Source organism: Phyllobates terribilis, unplaced genomic scaffold (assembly GCF_046119375.1).
Source record: "Phyllobates terribilis strain yellow unplaced genomic scaffold, ASM4611937v1 Scaffold_9__5_contigs__length_417890890, whole genome shotgun sequence".
Classification (NCBI taxonomy): Eukaryota; Metazoa; Chordata; class Amphibia; order Anura; family Dendrobatidae; genus Phyllobates; species Phyllobates terribilis.
This window is the reverse complement of record NW_027362769.1, coordinates 85,762,712-85,780,249: the sequence shown is the minus strand read 5'-3', so window position 1 is coordinate 85,780,249 and position 17,538 is coordinate 85,762,712. Positions and strand designations below refer to the sequence as shown.

General features: G+C 45.5%; 1 long non-coding RNA gene across 1 annotated transcript in view; it reads left to right on the top strand.

The window, feature by feature from the left end:
* The first annotated feature begins 3,285 nt into the window (after positions 1–3,285).
* LOC141160837 (uncharacterized) overlaps positions 3,286–17,538 on the top strand; it is a 67,009-nt gene continuing 52,756 nt past the window's right edge. The window contains exon 1 of the long non-coding RNA XR_012250538.1: positions 3,286–3,396. This is a non-coding gene — a long non-coding RNA (uncharacterized lncRNA). The remainder of the gene's footprint in view (positions 3,397–17,538) is intronic.

Genomic DNA, 17,538 nt, shown 5'->3' with positions numbered 1-17,538 from the left:
ATGTTCTCTTGAAGACTGCAGCTCCATACTCTAGACACAGCAATACAACCAACCATAAGAGGGGGGCTTAAAGGTGAATTCACTTGCAATGGCCCCGTTGTGGTTTTTTAGGTAAATTTGTGTGGTCATTAATGATTAATTTGAACATGTGCCAATATACAGGAATTCTGCTGAATCCCCAAAGCACCTTGACCGCACTGGACCCTCTACACATGGCTCATCATTGGGTCTATTGCCTACTTCTTCACCTTTCCAAACAAGTCGTCAACTTCACCACCCACTATCGAATAATCCAAAACAACTCTTTGCATTCCCTCATTAGTCCTAATGTGTAGACCCAAATCAACAATCTCAGCACTGACAATCTCGTCACTTAATTGATAATTTTCAACAGGAAATTATCTCTCAAAGCCCTTATAGCATGGATCCCCTGATCTCCACACTGCATCCATTTCACTTTCTGCCTTTGAACCAGTCACAGAAAAATAAGTTACCAGGTTCTTAATTTTTTCTCACCATATCTAACTAAAATATTTAACCTTTCTCTTTCTTCTGGTATCTTTCCTTCTGGTATTTTAATCATGCCCGGTAAGTTTGACATCAGTGGTGTGTAAATTTTCTAGGGCATAATAAGAGACGACCTGCAGAAATATACAGCAGAGAGTAATATAATGACATCCAGCATGAATTCATGAAATAAGTCATGTCTAACCAACATGTTGGGTTTCTATGAGGAGGTAAGTGCAAATCTGGATGTTGGTAATGCGGCTGATCTGATTCATCTGGACGTTGCAAAGGTGTTTGATACTGTACCACATAGCAGCCTTATACTGAAGCTACAGGAGCAGGGATTAGAGGAAACTATATGCCCAAGGGTAAAAGAAAAATTGGTTAAGAGACAGGAAACAAAGAGTCAATGTAAATGGTACATTCTCTAAATGGAATAAAGTCAGCAGTGGGGACCACAAGCAACAGTACTGGGAGCAGTAAAGACCACAAGGAACAGAATTGGGAGCAGTGTGGGCCACAAGGATCAGTACTGGGAGCAGTGAGGACCACAAGGATCAGAACTGGGAGTTGTGGGGATCACAACGATCAGAACAGGGAGCAGTAGGGACCACAAGGATCAGTACTGGAAGCAGTGGGGACCACAAGGATCAGTACAGTGAGCAGTGGGGACCACAAGGATCAGTACTGGAAGCAGTGGGGACCACAAGGATCAGTACTGGAAGCAGTGGGGACCACAAGGATCAGAACAGTGAGCAGTGGGGACCACAGGGATCAGTACTGGGATTAGTGGGAACCACAGGGATCAGTACTGGGAGCAGTGGGGACCACAAGGATCAGAACTGGGATCAGTGGGAACCACAGGGATCAGTACTGGGAGCAGTGGGGACCACAAGGATCAGAACTGGGAGTTGTGGGGATCACAACAATCAGAACTGGGAGCAGTAGGGACCACAAGGATCAGTACTGGAAGCAGTGGGGACCACAAGGATCAGTACAGTGAGCAGTGGGGACCACTGGGATCAGTGGGAACCACAGGGATCAGTACTGGGAGTAGTGGGGACCACAAGGATCAGAACTGGGATCAGTGGGAACCACAGGGATCAGTACTGGGAGCAGTGGTGACCACAATGATCAGTACTGTAAGCAGTGGGGACCACAAGGATCAGTACTGGGAGCAGTAGGACCATAAGGATCTGTGTTGGGACCTATTCTTTTTAATCTGTTTATTAATGACCTTGATGGGGAAGCAAAACCCTGCAACCAAACTTCTTTTGAAGTGCTTCCCTCAATAATGGTTAAAATTGCAAAGTACTTGTAAAAACAACCAACTTTGCAATTTTAATCTTATTAAAAATTCTCTCCATTCTCAAGAAAATTTATTGTTTTACGTTCACTGTCTAGGTTACCTGCCACCTCTGCACTCCAGCAGCATGGCAGAGCATGCGCAGTGCTTCCAGGTTCTTTTTAATAGAGATTGAAAGCACTAATCTAAAACTGGATTGATCAATGGAGCGCACGATCCGGTCATCTTTAGTGTCTCTTTGCTCCATAGATGCTGTAGCATCAGACAGTGCACAGTTTGGAGCAGTGGTGCAACCATACCAGGTCCCAAATGTCAATGCTGGTGAAATTGTCAGTCTTCAGGAGCGCACCGCCCCTGGAAAACAGGAAGCCGGGAGGCAGGAGAGTGGGGATGGAGATGGAATTTTAAAACAAGGAAAATAGTAAAGGAACAAATATATAAATGTGTTCTGCGTATAGTAGGCATCAACCCCCCAAACAGGATCAAGTTGCTTTTTGGAAAAAGAGAATATTTTGAAGTTTCATTTTGATCATACCACAGATCCGAGTACAGTTGCTACAAAACATAAGCAGGTTTTAATTATATTCTCCTGATAAAACTCTCACGCAATAAATCTAACATTCCCTACCTCTGCCGTGTGCATATTTGGCGAGTTGTTATCATTCTCTGCATTCATTTTTCTTCTCCAATAAGAAAAACTTGTCAAACAGTTTCCAAAAAACTGTACTGGGGCAGTAGAAAGTACTAGGATGACGGATATATATATGCAGCACCCATCTGCGTGGTCTGTCAACATGGATTTACGAGATCAAATTAAATAAATTTGACATTTTTTGATTAATTAATAACATTGTTAATTAATGTTGGTAATTGAGATCATAAATATACCTACACCCTAAGGTTATGCTACAATTTACTATCCTTTCATAAATCAAACATAGGTGTAGTCAAGGTTCAATTATTTAATTCTACAGGCAGTTGTATAAGAATTCCTGCCAATGGCTGGAGGCATCTTCAGTAGTAATTATAACTTGTAATTCACAACCAAACAACCATATCTGAATGAACAAGACAGTACTAATAAGTCATCTTGTCAAAGCATGTGTATTTCTACGTGTACCTTCACATATGGAAACTGGATGATTCATATAAGCATTACATTTATGCTATTTAAATGTAAAGAATATCCAGATTGTGTTGGAATAAAACATGTAATAACCCATAGTACATACTTTTTAAAGGTACCCATGGTTGAGCTATAATGTGAAGCTGTAAGCAATCTGCTTGTCACTGGAGGCATCTCATTAATACCCCACCCAATAGGGCGTAGCTCAATTTTTACCACCTACGATTCTGTAAAAATGCAAGAAAAAAACATTCCATTTGAATTGTCCTTTGCATGCGACTATTTGATTCTTTCAACCTCTAAGAGGGTTGAAGATAGATGCTACACCCTCTTGTAAAAAATAATAATGCAACAAACACTCAACTACTTTGTTGTATGTTTTGAATTGTCCAGGACTGAGATATCCTTTCCTGGGTGCTATGGGTTACCTTTGACTCTGTTGGAGAGATACCACCGGGTAACTAAGTTAGTACTACGCAAATGTCATATTTATCCTAATCTTTTATTATGTTATGTGCTATTTTATGTTATGTATTTTCTATTACATTCACTTATCTATTTGTCTTTGCTATATAGTATTATGTATATTTCAGTTAGGTACACACTGCAATGTAGATAATATTTATATTAATGCCATTTATGTGTGTGAGATGCATACATACCTAGCAGCTGGAATAAAGAGTAAAAGCTGTGGAGCACAACAGAAAGGGTCAGCATCATAGCTATCTAGGAAGTGAGGGTGAGTAGTATGTTTAACCACCCACAAGGGGTGAGGAGAAAGTAAAGCCAAAGGAGGTCTGTATACCGATGCCTGTTTGTGAATAAAGGTTGATGACGCGCCCCCAGGGCCGTGGGGTACTCGGTAGCCGGGCCGGTCGTTGCTAGGGGAGATGTCACAATGGGGGTGACCCGGTCTGTGACCCAGGGCGGTCAATAAAAGGGGAATTTTGGAAAGGGGATTATAGTTTTTATATAAAGTTCATGACGCCACCTGTGGTATGCGGCAAAAGGGAGCCGCAGCTGCGGAGCAGGTCCTCTGGAGGTGATGTTAGTGTAGCAGAGTGGGTTCAGCTCTCCACAGGCAGAGCTTAGCTCCAGGGCAGGAAATGGTGATGTTATAGATGTTGCTGTGCAGTGTAGTGCAGGGGATGATGGCGCAGTAATAATTCGCAGAGACAGTGGGGTGCAGTCTTCAGGGTTTTACTCACGATTTTTAGACTCCAAGTTACAAGGGTCAGGGTAACTTCCCACGTCGTCCTGTGCTTACTCAGGGAGGGGTTCAGCAAACCCGCAGGTACCTCCGGAGTACATAACGGGACCCCCTTCTGTGTGTCCTTCTGGCCGTCTCCCTGCACCTCACACCCAGTGTCCCAAGCCAGTGACTGCGGACCTTGTCCGGCGACGTCTTCTCTGTCCCCTGGGTCCTCTATGGCCACCTTTCTGGTGAGCTAGATGTGACTTTTGGCTGCAGCACCTGAAATGCTGCACCCTCCGGTTACCTAGTTGAGACTTGAAGAACTCTGCTAGTTTAAGGGCCGGTCCCCTTCTGCGGCTCAATCCCTCCACCGCCTAGTAGATTCGGGCGTATGGGTGGCCTCCAGCACTGCCCGTACCCCTGGGATCCTTTCTGCTTTACTGGAGCCTTCCTTCCTGCTCATCTCCTCTCTTCTTTCTTTCCTGGGCCTCTCTCACTAGGCCCTCCTCCTGAGCAGAGCTCCTGCTGAGCTCCTGCTCTACACACTCTCTTCCTCTCACTGAAGCTCATCAGACTGACCACCCCTCACAAGATGGCTTCCCCTTTTTATATCCTCCTTCTCAAGTGCTCCCCTAATCTGCTTCCTCCACGCACACCCACTACATGGTTCCCCCTACTTTGGTTCCCCTCACTCCAGCCAGGGACAGGGCTCAGCAGAGGAGCAGCGCATCTTGCCCCTCCTGCTGGTCTGGAGTAGTGTAGTGTTGGATGTAGGTGTTAGGGTCCTGGGCAGTACTCCTTCCTTACCTGAAGTGAGATACCACACCTCTGGGTGAGATGCAGTACCTCTGTGGCAACTGAACCCGCAGGGGCGCCACATTGACATCACAGACATGTTGAGAAAACTGTGAGAGAAAGACCGAGAGAGAAAACTCGGGTGTGCATAAGATTGCCAGACAAGCTATAGCCGTATATTGCCTCAAGAGAGGCAATCAAGAGGGTGGCTGAACCAAGTGCCAGAGAAATTAAGGAGCTGTTGAAGAAATTGCCAGCAGGTTCTGTAAAATATTGCAAGCACCAGCCCAATGTTATTGTAAACTCCAATTGACTACCTCGATTCAAGCCAAGCAGTTGCCTTTTGTAAGATTGTCGCAACCATTAGTCATGAGCGAGCATGCTCACCACTGTTCAATACTCGATCGAGCATCGGGGTGCTCGGGTACGCTTCTTACTCGATCGAGTATTGTGGGTGCTCAAGCGCCATGCTCGAGTCCCCGCCCCTCAAGTTTTGAGTCTGTTTGACAGCCAATAAACATGTGAGGATTGCCTGCCATACACAGTAAAGTGACCGCTATTCACAGGCACTGGGTAGTGACGTCAACATTCATCATCGTCGCCGGGTCTCGCTGAGCACAGGGAGACCCAGCTTCTCCGGTGAACATCGTAGTCACTACCCTGCACCTGTGAGTAGGGGTCACTTTACTGCTATTCACAGACGCCGGAGACATATTCAAGGAATGTGGACTACATCGGGGTTTGTGGTAACATTTTGGGTAATAAATTGGTGAACGAGGGACTGTCTATTATTTTTATTTCCCTATTTTTAAGTCTTTCCAGTATCCTTTTCTGGACTACTTCAGATTCGTTGTATTACTTCAGACCTGCATGGGATTTTTTGATTTTTTTTTTATGAAAACAAGCGATAGTGTGGAGGAGTCTTTATTCACATAAAGTGTTGTTTTCTGTGAGTGTGGTTTTTATTTTTTATTACTGGGTTAGTAATGGGGGTGTAGGGTTGATGGCAGCTGTGATTTTTGACAAATCACAGCTGTCATCAACACCAACTACCATTACCCCGATTTGACTGTACCAATGCAATTGGGAAGAGTTGGGCAAAGTGCCAGAATTAGTGCATCTCATGTGATGCCACAATTCTGGGACGGCTGTGGGCTTGTATTTTTAGGTTGGGAAGGGCCCAATAACCATGAACCTTCCCAGCCTATAATATAAGCACACAGCTGTCTGCTTTATCTTGGCTAATTCTCAAAAATAGGGGGGGCGCCATGACATTTTTTTATATTATTTATTTATTGAAACCAAGTAAAAACACCTGTGTAAATGCACTTACAATGCAATGCTTTTTTTTAAACTGCGATTTACCGCATCTAATGCAATTCTATGGGGAAATTCTGCATAGAAGACTGAGCTTTCCTGCAAGAGAAATTGACATGCTGCGGATCAGAAACCCGCACCACAGGTGAGTTTACACAGCATAAAAAAAGAAGCACAGTGGGCATGAGATTTCTATTAATCCCAGCCACTGTGCTTGTGCTGTACAACGCAGCGCTTTGGAAACGAAAATATGCTGCATCCAGTACGCTAGTATTACTGATCGTGGGTATGCAGCCTAATAAGTGGAGGTGGTGTTTTTATTTTCTCTTTTTAATTTTGCCTTATATACAAATCATTATACAGGAAAGAATGTTTCCTAACATTTTTTCCTGTAAAATCCATTTTATCTTTGGTTTTATATGTTTTATTATCAGTTCATAAAAGTGGAGTAATACTCTGACAACATTGTTCACAGCAGCGACCTGGGAGTCAGAGATGCATCCAGGCATCTTCCCTATGTTGTTTCAATGCCATTTGAGTGCTGTTTCCATCCATTTCGTGAATTTCCTGTCCCCCCAGTCCTCCCATTAGGGTCTTCCGTAAAAATGTTCACGTTTCTCATTGACTTCCATTATACTTCTTACTCGAGTCGAGCCTGTCCGAGCGTCCGACCTGCTAGATTCAAGTAATGTGCACTCGAGCATTTTAATGCTTGATCACCACTAGTAACCACCAGTCATGTTGCTTTTTGAGATACTTTGTAGCCATCAAGCTTGTCTTTTGGTGGCTAAGTGCCCACGATGCAGAAATGCTGCAGATTTTTTCTGCATCTCCTTGGCTGGAAAAACGCATGCAGATTTTACATGCGTTTTTCCTGGCAGGTAGAAGCGCTTGTCAAGCGTCTTTGCATGCATTTCTGCATGCGGGTTATCAAGGTCTTTTCCAAACGATTTTAGCATCACTTGGAAAAGTGCTTGACATCGTGGCCACGCTATATAAATCCATGCAACCGGCATGGATTTATATAGTGTGACCAAGTAATAGTTAAAAGAAAAGAATAAAAATGGTAAAAAAAAACATTATACTCATCTTCTGATGGCTCCCGGTCTCCTGTACTATGCGTCCTCGCTCCCCGGTGGCTCGCGGTGGTGTAAAAGGACCTTCCATGATGTCATTTAGTCATGTGACAGGTCACGCGACCGCCGACGTCAGCGGTCGCATGACCTTTCACATGACTAAATGACGTCATGGAAGGTCCTTTTAGACTATCGCGAGACGCCGGGGAGCCAGGACGCATCATACAGGAGACTGGGGGACATCGGAAGTTGAGTATAATGTATATTTTTTATTTTAAATTCCTTTTTTTACAGGTACTATGGTACCCGGGTCTGGAGGAGAGTCTCCTCTTCTCCAGACCCGGGTACCATCCGCACATTGAATCGCTTAATATCCACATGTGCACATGTAGTCATGTGGATATTAAGCGATTCAATGCAAGTCAATGGCGGCAATTACGCTGTGTGTCCGCAAAATTAATGGACGTGCTACCGAATTTTTCCGCAATGATAATCCGCAGCGGAAATATCCGCAGCATGTGCACAACACATGCGGATTATCATTGGGGACCATGGGGCACGTATTACCAAGCGTTTTTTAAGCATTTTCACTGCGGAAATTCCTCAGCAAAAGCAAAAATGCTTGAAAAACGCATAGTGGGCACACAGACTGTGAGTAAAGCTGTTCTTGAACTGTCTGCTGTGTATTAATGCTTCCCTTTCACCTTTCCCAAGTGGGGAAACCATTCTGCCACCATAGTCCACCACACACTACATATTAAAAGATCACACTACTACCTGCTATCTCTCCAAGTAAATCACTCTCCTATTGTTTCAAACTCTCTCATCACTTGGCATCACAGACATAGCCATCTACTGGATCTCCTAATCTCAACCCCACAGAACATTCAATGTAATCCACACACCACTCATTAGTTTGCCCTTTCTTTGTTGGTTTTCCTCAACGCTCTTCGTCATCTGTACTTTGACTTGGGACAAGTCATGGCATCCTTGTTAGTGCCACACTGGATCCCCACTCTAACAATCAGGGTCTCCGGCGTGTCACTTCACTCACCCGCACTGCGGCCGGGGCTTCCCTCCCCTGTGCTCTGCCTGCTTCCAGCAGGGCCTCCAGCTGTGTCCTTAGGGCACGCGTGCGCACGCTCCTGCCCTCTTAAAGGGCCAGTGCGCGCACTTGCTATTACGTCCCCAGCCAATAGCTGTGGAACATTACATATCTATTGCTTCCTCCCCATTGGGGAGGTGCCTGAGCAACCTTCCTGTTCTGCAGTCTATGTTGTTATGGTTGCGTACCAGTTCTCGGTACAAACCCAGCTTGCGCACTCTGGTGCAAACCCTGCTCTGCTGCACTCCGGTGCAAACTCTGCTCTGCTGCACTCTGGTGAAAACCCAGCCTGCTGCACTCCGGTGAAAACCCAGCCTGCTGCACTCCGGTGAAAACCCAGCCTGCTGCACCATCCAGTCTGTCCTACTGGGTCCAGCTGCTGCGCGTCCATTGGTCTGTCCTGGAGTGACACCTGCCGTTCATCGGGAGCCAAGTCTAACCTCACCATCAGAGGCGCTAGTGAACAGTCGGGTGCTCACTTAGTCACGCCCCTCCAGGCTCTCCGCGGTCTGTGGCACAGTGCTTCTGACGCGCCCCCTGGGACATATTCCTTTTTGAGGGGAATACCCGGCACCGGATCAGATGGGGGTTGTAGTCTCCGAGCGGCTGTGACCCGGCCCGTGCCCAGGGCGTCAAGCTCAGTGTTATGTGGCAGTCCTACAGATGTTATTAAGAGTTCTTTTGTGTCGACTACGCCACCCGTTGTGATGCGGTCACTGTGGCCGCCGCTGCAGCAGGGTCCGCTGAGGCTGATGGTGGGTGCGCAGCTTGGTGGGATAACCCCCAACGGGAGGGGTATAGCCTCAGAGGGGACAGGTGCAGAGGATGGGGGTTGTGGTGGTGTAGTGCAGACGGCAGTGAAGACAGAGTCGGGTTGTGCAGTTAAGGGTGTTTACTTACTGCAGATGTTGTGCTGGTCACTCCAGCTTCGAGTGACCACCCGAGCCGTGCTGCGTCCACCAGGTCCTGGATCCAGCCAACCCCCAAACAAGTCCGGAGCGTGGCCCTGAGCTCTCTTTCTGTCCCGTTCTCTGGCCGTCCCCACCAGTAATCCACCTAGGTCCAGCTCCCTCGGGCCTTCTGTTGGGACACCCTTGGCCCTGGGTTCCCTGACCCTTCATGTGGTGTGCCTTCGGGGTGGATGTGATGGGTGACCGTGGCAAACGCTGCCCACGGTCTCCGGTCTCTGGCTGGGGAATGTTTTTACCCCCACCAGCTTGGGTTCCGGTACCCTGATGCCGACTCTTCACCCGGGGATTTTAGTTGGGATCTCAGAGTCCTTTTCTTCTGTGCCTCTGGGTCTCTCTCTTTTCTCCTCTCTCACTCTGGGTCTTTCTTCTCTCCTCTGCTCCTGACTTGTTCTCTGCAACTGACTCTCTGCATCTGACCCTCTGCATCTGACCCTGATCTTAGTTGGTGCCCACCTTATATACACCCTCTATGTGTGAGCTCAGGTGACCAGCACCCAATGAGCTCCTATCTTTACCCAGGCTGCTCCCCCTATCTGCCCCTACACTACATGGGATGTACCACCCCCCTCCCACTCCAGCCAGGAACAGACTCGGTTGTACCTGCACATTTCTAAGTGGGAGTACCGTCGGCCTGTTCCTCGGAAATGGGATGTATGTAGTGCATGCAGCCTACCGAGCTCAGTTCCACACTCCATCCTTACCCGGGAGTGGAATATCACACCTCTGGGTTGAGGTGCAATACCCCTGTAGCAGCCGAATCCTCAGGGTGCTACACTTCCACAAAACACGTCCGTGACAATCCTATATTTTTTAGTACCAATTTTATGCTGATTATGCTTAAATTTACCTCTCTTCATTCAAAATTTCTGAGTGAATATTGCATCTATTCTCCTTTTCTCATCCTGCTTTCTAAAATTTAAAATTCATCATCTATCCCCCATCTCATTCAGCGTCTTCTCCACCAGATGTATCAATTACAGTCAGTGACTCCATACATTTCCCACTCTAAAAACGCTCTAGCCTCGGGGATTTCACCCTATCTTTCAAATAGTATGTCCAAGTCATTGCCACTTCCTTCTGCCTCCATCTCAACTTTTCTGCCTTTCCTCATTTTCAAGTCAATTGAAAGACTAGTGCTTGCCATCATCTCCTACCTAAAGTACTGCAATATCATCCCCTGTGGAGTCCCATCAAAGATCTGGGGTCCTGGGTTCAAATCCCACCAAGGAGATTGAATGTTCTCCCCGAGTTAGTGTGGATCCCCCCCCCACTACAAAAGCATTCTGATATAGATTTAGATTGTGAGCCCCAATGGGGACAGTTATGATGTCTATTAAGCGCTGTGAAATATTATGGTGCCATAAAATCATTAATCAGGTTATGTCGATTTTGAAACTGTTAGTGTTTTACATATATGTGCCACCCATAACCACCGTCAATGTTTAGACCTTTCTTAGAGTCCACAAAGAATGAAGAAATACAAGGCCTTGTATTGCACAATGATACTGTAAGATAGACAACCTCAGGGAATTTACAGTCCAAGTTAGTGTCACAGTTATGGTCTGCACCCATGCCGGCGCCGTCTTTTGCTCAGAGGCATGACTGATCCTGACCTGCCTTTCTAATGAAGGTAATTTCTTTGTCATGTCATCTGATAACTAGTCATTCTGTCTCTTTGTGTTACATGGACAGCCTAATTATCCTTACTGATAAAAATAGTGACAAATATACTTGATAATTACTCTTTTGAATACTACGTATACAACAGTGGACATCCCAACTCAAGCATTAGTAAGACTGCCTTGGAATTGAATAAACTCTGGATTGTAGAAAATAAATATTTCTTGGCACACTATTCTATAGAACCTGTCAGCAGGACAAACCCCTATAAATATGGGAGAAAACAAGGGAATGTAATGTAAATTAAAAGTTTACTAAGTAAATAATTATATGTGTTAGGTCTTTTTCAAATCATGGTCTGAAGGTCTGCTTTCTTGTACATCTTCTTTAAGTACCTGAAGGAAAGAATCTTGACACATGGAAAAGGAAAAATATTTCCCTGTGCAGAAATTTGATCCAAGTTTGATTAAAAGAAATCTGTCAGAAGGTGTTTGCTATGCTGCCCCATCTGAGAGCAGCATGATGTAGAAAAAGAGGCCCTGATCCCAATGATGTATCACTTAGATTACTGGGTGCAGCCGTTCTGACACAATCAGAGCTTTTACATTTAGCAATGCAGCAAAGCTGAGGAAGCTAATCCCGCCCACACCAGGCTCTGTATATACAATGTCTATAGACTCCCCTGGAAGAAGGCTTTGGCACCGAAATGTGCATAGGAGACGTTGGCATCACTCTCTATGCTCTTGTAACTAGCATAGAAACCAACATACTACGTTATTATGATTTTCTGCTTATTAATGGTGTTGATTGTTCATCTTACATCCCGGCTGGGAGATTATTTGCTACATAGGCTTTTTACTTAAAGGGAATCTGTCACCACTTTGGAGGTATCAGACCTCTACTATGGCCATACAGGGTATAGAAAAGTAAATCTATACATACCTGTATGGCCCATGGTAGAAGTCTGATTGCAGAGAAAAGCGCTTTAATCAATTCTATTTTGTACAGGCTTGGTGTTCGGGGGAGGCCAAGCAATCCCCACCTATGTGCTTATTATTCCCCCAAATCCCCACCTATACGCTTAATTATCATATTCCCCCCTCCCGTGCACGTCATAGGGCCCTGTGACGTGCACTGTGCTCCTTGACTCCCTGCACATGTGCAAAGCGCCGCTCACAAAGAGCTCACATAGAGTGCACTTTGCTTCATCCCGGCCACGTCTGCCTGTGCGCTGCGCCGCAGGGTTCTATTGCGCAGGCGCCGGGAAATCACAGTGACTCTCCGGCGTCTGCACAATACAACCCTGCGGCACAGAGCACAGGCAGACAGGGCCGGGATGAAGCAAAGTGTTAGAACCTTGCTGTTAGTTTTTTTTTCCTTTGCTGGTCACATGACCTTGTTGGCCTATTTAATCCTGCTCCGCCCTTCTGGCTTTGCTGGACTTCATTGTATATCTACTTTCTAGCTAGCCTGTGCTCTGTATCTAGCTCTGTTAGTTTGCTTGGTCTACGGACCTCTATGTTCTATCTATTTTGTTTGTTCGTCTGTCTGCTACTATTTCTGTTAGAAGGTGTCCCATATTCCTCCCAGTCCTTAGTACTTGTAGGGATTCCCTCCCCACATCTATAGGTCTCCGTACAGACTAGATTAGGACTTTAGCAGGTCTGATCGCAGGATCGGGTTCCCTGTTACATCGTAGGGATTCAGCTGAGTCCTATAGTAGGGACAGATCTCCTCTCTTTCCTTAGCTTTGGTAGCAGAACATAACAGTAAGTCCAGCCTGCAAATTCTCTAAGGAAAGATTTTTTTTTTTTTTTTTTTTGTTCCATCATGGTGTCGGTTCAGGATTTGGCTAAACACCTGCAGGGACTCTCTCTGGAAGTGGCCGAGCTCCGTCAGCACGTGAGTAACTGTCCTGGAGCATATTTCTTGGAGCCTAAGGTATGTTTGCCGGATTTATTTTTTGGTGAACATCGAGAATTTTTTTCATTTAAAAATGCTTGCTTATTGTATTTTCGTTTGAGACCCAAGTCCTCTGGGGATGAATCCCAGCGCGTAGGGTTCATAATGTCACTTTTGCGCAAAGAGCCTCAGGAGTGGGCCTTTTCTTTGCAACCTAGTGATACATGCTTCAGATCAGTGGATAGTTTTTTTTCTGCTTTAGGATTATTATATGATGATCCTGACCGTGTGGCATCAGCTGAGACTGAGTTGAGACGTTTAAAACAAGGATCAGGTAATGTGGAAAAATATTGTACTCATTTTCGTCGTTGGTCCACTCAAACAGGGTGGAACGATTCTGCTCTGAAAAGTCTATTTCTTGCTGGGCTCAGTGAAAGGGTTAAAGACCTGCTAATTGCTTATCCTACACCTGAAGATTTGCAACAGGCTATGCAATTAGCTATACGGGTGGATAGAAGACTGCGTGCTAGGGTTAATGAGAGCAAATCCTCTGCTATGTCAGTTTCTGGTTATGATAATGTGTGTACTAACAGTGGTGAACCGATGGAGATTGGATCGGTGGCACCTCGCTCTCAAGAAAAAGACCGTCGTTTTTCGGAAGGCTTGTGTTTCTATTGCGGAAAATCTGGTCATTTGATTAAAGGCTGTGAGCTTCGTATGAAGAAAGAAAAAAAAATGGTCAGTCACGCCCGTATTGCCTGTTTAAATTCCAAGGGTATATTTTTAGCTGCTTCCACGATTGCTCAGGAAAAATTAATGGAATTTCGGGTGTTTGTTGATTGCGGGTCTACACTGAATGTTATTGATGGGGGATTCGTGGAAAAACTCAATTTAAAACCTGAACCTTTATCATCCCCCATTGCTGTGGTTTCTGTGGATGGCTCCCCTTTGAAGAATATTACTCTCAAGGTCAGTGAATTTCCTCTCACTATTAATGGTGTTCACCATGAGAAATTGGATTTGGTAGTGTTGAATAACTTGCCTTCTCCAGTAATATTGGGTTTGCCCTGGTTAAAATTTCACAATCCTGTACTGGATTGGTCTACCAGTGAAATTAAATCCTGGAGCCATAAATGTTATGACAAGTGTTGTAACGGGCGTATTGCAGCTTTGGATAGGGGAGAATTGCCTGTTCCTATTCAGGATTTTTGGAGAGTTTTTTCTGAGAAAGAATCGCAGGTTTTGCCTCCCCATAGAGACTATGATTGTTCTATTGAATTTGTCCCTGGAGCGATTCTTCCTAAAAGTCGTTTATTTAACCTTACTATTCCTGAGAGGAAGGCTTTGGAGGAATACATACAGACAAGTTTGGCCGCCGGTCACATTAGGCCCTCTAAGTCTCCTGTGGCGGTTGGATTTTTTTTTGTAAAAAAAAAGGACGGCGGTTTACGTCCTTGTCTGGATTTTCGTGAGATTAACAAAATTACGGTACGCAATCCTTACCCACTGCCATTGATTCCTGATCTGTTTAACCAGTTATTGGGGGCCAAGTGGTTCTCTAAAATTGACCTTAAGGGGGCATACAATCTGTTGCGCATGAAGGAGGGTGATGAATGGAAGACTGCTTTTAACACTCCTGTGGGTCATTTTGAGAATCTGGTTATGCCTTTTGGTCTTACTAATGCTCCTGCATTTTTTCAGAATCTGATTAATGACATCCTTAGACCTTTGATCGGTAAAAATGTGGTTGTGTATTTGGATGACATTTTGATTTATTCGCCAGATCTGGAGTCTCATTGGCGGAGCGTGCGTGAGGTATTACAGTTATTAATGGACAATTCGCTTTTTGCTAAGCTGGAGAAATGTGAGTTCGCTGTACAGAGAATTAGTTTTTTGGGCTACATTATCTCCAGCAAAGGTTTTGAGATGGATCCGGTTAAGGTTCAGGCTGTGCAGGAATGGCCTAGGCCTATTGGTTTGAAATCGATACAGAGGTTTTTGGGTTTCGCCAATTACTATAGAAAATTCATAAAAAAATTTTCTAGTATTGTCAAACCTCTGACTGATCTCACCAGGAAAGGTGCTGATGCGGTTCAGTGGTCTTCTGAGGCCATTGAAGCTTTTGTGTATCTCAAGGAGAGGTTCACCTCTGCTCCCATCGTTATGCAGCCTGATGTTACTAGGCCGTTTTTGGTTGAGGTTGATGCTTCCTCTGTGGGGGTTGGCGCAGTATTGTCTCAGGATAACGGGGATGGATTACATCCCTGTGCCTTTTTTTCAAAAAAATTTTCGGAGACTGAATTGAATTACGATATTGGTAATCGGGAATTATTGGCTATTAAACTCGCATTTGAACACTGGCGCCACTTCTTAGAAGGTGCGGAATTTCCCGTTCAGGTTCTTACGGATCATAAAAATCTGATATATCTTGATGCTGCCAAGCGCCTGAATGCCCGTCAGGCTAGGTGGGCACTGTTTTTCTCGCGGTTTAATTTCTCCGTTACTTACATCTCTGGTACTAAGAATGTTAAGGCGGATGCCTTGTCTCGCAGTTTTTCTCCCATAGTCGGTGCTGAGAAAGAGGAAAACATTTTACAAGAAGGTGTTGTGATAGCTGCTTTAGACTCCGTTTTGGAAGATGAGATTCTTAAAGCTCAGGAGAATGCCCCATCTAACACTCCTCATGGGAGGTTGTTTGTGCCTGGGACCTTTAGGAGAGATTTGTTTGTTGAGTGTCACGAATCTCGGTTGGCAGGTCATCCCGGAATCTCTGAGACCAAGAGACTGGTGGGTCGCAGTTTTTGGTGGCCTGGATGGCAGAAGGAAGTCATTAAGTGGGTGCGCCAATGTACTATATGTGCTAGATCTAAGTCCTCACATACTCCTGCTGCGGGGTTACTTTGTCCTTTGGAGGTCCCCAGTGCTCCTTGGACACATTTGGCTATGGACTTTATAACTGACCTTCCCCCCTCTGAGGGTTTTACTGTCATCTGGGTGGTTGTGGACCGTTTTAGCAAGATGTGTCACTTGGTTCCCTTCGTCAAACTGCCCTGCGCTAAAACTCTCGCTAAGGCCTTTGTCAAGGAAATTGTCAGACTTCATGGCGTTCCTACTGACATTGTTTCTGATAGGGGTCCTCAGTTCGTGGCTCGTTTTTGGCGTGCCTTTTGTGACAGGTTGGGAATTCATTTGTCGTTTTCGTCCGGATATCATCCTAAATCTAATGGCCAGACAGAAAGGAAAAACCAGGATGTTGAGCAGTTCTTGCGTTGTTTTGTGGCAGACAATCAAGAGGGGTGGTCTGAGTTTCTGCCACTTGCCGAATTTGCTCTGAACAATCATACATCTTCTTCTGCTGGTTGTTCGCCTTTTTTTTGTTGTTCTGGGAGACATCCGTCGTTTGGGTCGTTCTCCAAGTTGGGATCTGCCGTGCCTGAGGAGGAGAATTTTTCCGGTGATTTGGAAAGAGTTTGGACGGATGTGCGTGGTAATCTTCAGGAGGCCAACAGAAAATCTAAAGACTACTTTGATAGGAAACGACAGGAGGTTTTGTTCGCTGTTGGTGACATGGTTTGGTTGTCCTCTAGGAATCTGCGGTTGAGGATTCCTTCTAAGAAATTGGGTCCCAAGTTTGTAGGGCCCTTTAAGGTGCTTCAGGTTGTCAACCAATCTGCTGTTAGGTTGGAGGTTCCTACCTCCTGGAGAATTAATCCGGTCTTTCATGTCTCTCTGTTAAAAAAAGCTGTTGTGTCGGATGGTGACGCCTCTGCCTCTGTTCCTCCGGTGGTGGAGGACGGGGAATATGAAATTTCTCGCATCCTTGACTCTAGACGGTATAGAGGTAGTTTGCAGTATCTTGTGGCCTGGAAAGGTTTCGGACCCGAGGATAACTCTTGGGTGAGGTCAGATGATGTTTCCGCGTCCAGACTTATCAGAGCGTTTCACAGGAGATTTCCTGATAAGCCTGGTCCTAGGGGATCCGGAGGATCCTCTTAGAAGGGGGGGTACTGTTAGAACCTTGCTGTTAGTTTTTATTTCCTTTGCTGGTCACATGACCTTGTTGGCCTATTTAATCCTGCTCCGCCCTTCTGGCTTTGCTGGACTTCATTGTATATCTACTTTCTAGCTAGCCTGTGCTCTGTATCTAGCTCTGTTAGTTTGCTTGGTCTACGGACCTCTATGTTCTATCTATTTTGTTTGTTCGTCTGTCTGCTACTATTTCTGTTAGGAGGTGTCCCATATTCCTCCCAGTCCTTAGTACTTGTAGGGATTCCCTCCCCACATCTATAGGTCTCCGTACAGACTAGATTAGGACTTTAGCAGGTCTGATCGCAGGATCGGGTTCCCTGTTACATCGTAGGGATTCAGCTGAGTCCTATAGTAGGGACAGATCTCCTCTCTTGCCTTAGCTTTGGTAGCAGAACATAACACAAAGCGCGCTCTATGTGAGCTCTATGTGAGCGGTGCTTTGCGCATGCCCGGGAAGTCAGGGAGCACAGTGCACGTCAGAGGGCCCTATGACGTGCACGGGAGGGGGGAATATGATAATTAAGCGTATAGGTGGGGATTTGGGGGAATAATAAGCACATAGGCGGGGATTGCTTGGGGGACGCCAAGC